The sequence below is a fragment of the Tachyglossus aculeatus genome, chromosome Y4 (assembly GCF_015852505.1).
Source record: "Tachyglossus aculeatus isolate mTacAcu1 chromosome Y4, mTacAcu1.pri, whole genome shotgun sequence".
NCBI lineage: Eukaryota > Metazoa > Chordata > Mammalia > Monotremata > Tachyglossidae > Tachyglossus > Tachyglossus aculeatus.
This window is the reverse complement of record NC_052096.1, coordinates 6,251,301-6,255,373: the sequence shown is the minus strand read 5'-3', so window position 1 is coordinate 6,255,373 and position 4,073 is coordinate 6,251,301.

The following is a 4,073-nucleotide window of genomic DNA, read 5'->3' as shown; positions in this document are numbered from 1 at the left end:
GGTTGACCGTGAAGCCTCTCTCTCGACCGCCCGTTCGCTCCCGGGCTTGGGGGGATCCCGGGAGAGCGCGACGTCCGGCCGGTGGACCGGAGCGGGGGGATGTCCCGGCGCCTTCCGTGGCCCCCCCGACGGTCCGGGGCGTGAGGAGGGGGGAGACAGGGTGCCGGCTCTCTCCCTCCCTCCGAAAAGCCCGTCCGTCCCGAGTTTCCCCGGCATTTTCACTTCCCCAAAACGCTTCTCCCCACCGTGACCCTGGGAAGAAGGCATTCCCCTCCCCGTCTCACCAGGGAGGAAACTGAGTCCGGGCGTCCGGCCCCCACCGGCGAAATCCACTTTGCGGCCGGCCTTCGGCTCCTTCCCGTCCCCGCCGCGACCGCCGGCCCCTTCCCCGAGAGTCGTGGGAGGCGCTTAGTGCGTGCTAAGCGCTGGGCCGGATGCGAGACGAGCGGGTCAGGCACGGGCCCCGGCCGACGTGGAGATCGGGGTCTGGGCTAGGAGGGAGGGCGGGTATTGAATCCCCGTTTTACAGATGAGGAAACTGAGGCCCAGAGGAGCGTCCAAATGGATCTGAGTGAAATGGGGAAACTCGGAGAGGTTGCGGGGGTGGGAGGGTGTTGTTAACCCAGCTTTCCGGACTTGATTCTGTGGAGGGGACCCCAAAACTCCCGGGGGGACTACTGCGATGTGGGCTGGTCTCCGGGGCCTGCCCCGGAATTGGGCCTGAGGATGTGGGGTGTGTGTGTTTGTTTTAATGGTATTTAATAATAATAATAATGTAGGTATTTGTTCAGCGCTTACTATGTGCAAAGCACTGTTCTACGCTTACTCTGTGCCTGGCGCACTAAACACTGAGGTAGATACAATCAGTCGTATTTATTGAGTGCTTACTGCGTGCAGAGCACTGGACTAAGCGCTTGGGAAGTACAAGTTGGCAACATATAGAGACGGTCCCTACCAGACAACGGGCTCACAGTCTAGAAAGATACAAGGCGATCAGGTTGTCCCACGTGGGGCTCCCAGTCTTCACCCCCATTTGACAGATGAGGGAACTGAGGCCCAGAGAATAATAATAATAATAATGGCATGTATTAAGCGCCTACCACGTGCAAAGCACCGTTCTAAGTGCTGGAGAGGTGACAAGGGGATCAGGTTGTCCCACGTGGGGCTTCCAGTCTTCATCCCCATTTTCCAGATGAGGGAACTGAGGCCCAGAGAAGTTAAGTGAGTTGATGATGATGGCATTTGTTAAGCGCTTACTCTGTGCAAAGCACTGTTCTAAGTGCTGGGGGGGATACAAGGTGATTAAGTTGTCCCACGTGGGGCTCACAGTCTTAATCCCCATTTTACAGATGAGGGAACTGAAGCTCAGAGAAGGTAAGTGACTTGCCCAAGGTCACACAACAGACATGTGGCAGAGCTGGGATTCGAACCCATGACCTCTGACTCCAAAGCCCGCGCTCTTTCCACTGAGCCACGCTGCTTCTCTAATAATGGCATTTGTTAAGCACTTACTATCTGCAGAGCACTGTTCTAAGCGCTGGGGGAGATACAAGGTGATCAAGTTGTCCCACGTGGGGCTCACAGTCTTAATCCCCATTTTACAGATGAGATAACTGAGGCTCAGAGAAGTTAAGTGACTTGCCCAAGGTCACACAGCAGACGTGGCGGAGGCGGGATTTGAACCCATGACCTCTGACTCCAAAGCCCCGGCTCTTTCCACTGAGCCACGCTGCTTCTGAAGCGAAGTGACTCGCCCAGCAGACGTGGCGGAGCTGGGATTGGAACCCAGGTCCTCGTGACTTCCAGGCCAGACTGTGAGCCCGTCGTTGGGTAGGGGCCGTCTCTATCTGTTGCCAACTTGGACTTCCCAAGCGCTTAGTCCAGTGCTCTGCACACAGTAAGCGCTCAATAAATACGATTGGATGAATGAATGAATGAATGAATGTATTCCACCAAGGCCAGAGAGGAGTTGCGGCGCTGAGATGAGTGGAGTCCATCGGTGGGGATGGGACCCCCGCCTCCGGTGGAGAAGCAGCGTGGCTCAGTGGAAAGAGCCTGGGCTTTGGAGTCAGAGGTCATGGGTTCAAATCCCGCCTCCGCCAATTGTCAGCTGGGTGACTTTGGGCAAGTCACTTCTCTGGGCCTCAGTTCCCTCATCTGTAAAATGGGGATTAAGACTGTGAGCCCCCCGTGGGACAACCTGATCACCTTGTAACCTCCCCAGTGCTTAGAGAAGCAGCGTGGCTCAGTGGGCAAGAGCCCGGGCTTTGGAGTCAGAGGTCATGGGTTCAAATCCCGCCTCCGCCAATTGTCAGCTGGGTGACTTTGGGCAAGTCACTTCTCTGTGCCTCAGCTACCTCATCTGTAAAATGCGGATTAAGACTGTGAGCCCCCCGTGGGACAACCTGATCACCTTATATCCTCCCCAGCGCTTAGAACGGTGCTTTGCACATAGTAAGCGCTAAACAAATGCCATTATTTTTTTTTTTCCGGTGGCCCTCGGGGGATCCACCCTGTTCTCCGGGTTTTCCGCTGCCGTCCTCCTTCCCTCCGGCCTCTGGGGCGAGGGGTGGGAGGGCACTTAGGGCCACTGGGGAGGAAACCACTTGGTGGAAACAGAAATAATAATAATAATAATAATGGTATTTGTTAAGCGCTCACTATGTGCCAAGCACTGTTCTGAGCGCTGAATGCTGGCGAGGGGCATCCTGTGAGCTGGCCCAATTTCTGCCCATTTGCTACCCCCCTTGATTCATTCATTCAATCATTTATAGGGTGCTCATTGTGCAGAGCACTGTAATAATAATAATAATAATGAAATTTATTAAACGCTTACTATGTGCAAGGCACTGCTCTAAGCGCTGGAGAGGTAACAAGGTGATCAGGTTGTCCCACAGGAGACTCCCAGTCTTCATCCCCATTTTCCAGATGAGGGAACTGAGGCTCAGAGAAGTGAAGTGACTTGGCCAAAGTCCCCCACCTGACAAGTGGCGGAGCCGGGATTTGAACCCACGACCTCCGACTCCCAAGCCCGGGCTCTTTCCACTGAGCCCCGCTGCTTCTCTAAGCGCTTGATGGCCTCATCCTTCAAGTGAGTTGATTGATCGATGGTGTGGTATTCTTTTACGGTGCTAAGCGTGTACTACTGGCATTTACAGCGTGGCTCGGTGTAAAGAGCCCGGGCTTTGGAGTCAGAGGTCGTGGGTTCGAGTCCCGACTCCGCCACATGTCTGCTGTGTGACCTCGGGCAAGTCACTTCACTTCTCTGAGCCTCAGTTCCCTCATCTGTAAAATGGGGATTAAGACTGTGAGCCCCACGTGGGTCAACTTGATCACCTTGTATCCCCCCCCAGTGCTTAGAGCAGTGATTTGCACATAGTAAGTGCTTAACAAATGCCATTATTATTATTATTATTATTATTATTATTTATTGAGCACTTACTGTAATAATAGTAATAATAATGGAATTTATTAAGTGCTTAACAAAATTATGATTTATTGAACACTTACTATAATAATAATAACAATGGAATTTATTAAGTGCTTAACAAATGCCATTATTAATATTATTATTTATTGAGCACTTACTATAATAATAATGATAATGGCATTTATTAAGCGCTTAACAAATGCCATTTATTAATAGTATTATTTATTGAGCACTTACTATAATAATAATAATAATGGCATTTATTAAGCACTTACTATGTGCCGAGCACTGTACTAAGCGCTTGGAGAGGACAATATACCAATAAACAGACACAGTCCCTGCCTGCGGTGAGCTAATGATAATAACGGTGGCATTTGTTCAGCGCTGTGTGCTGGATCATCATCAGAGGAACAGAGTGGCTCAGTGGAAAGTAGTCAGTAGTGGGCTTGTTTCATTTAGTCGTATTTATTGAGCGCTTACTGTGTGCAGAGCACTGGACTAAGCGCTTGGGAAGTCCAAGTTGGCAACATCTAGAGATGGTCCCGACCCAACAGCGGCCTCACAGTCTAGACGACTGCGTCTCGAGATTGTGGCCCCCTTCTAGACTGTGAGCCCGCTGTTGGGTCGGGACCGTCTCTAGGTG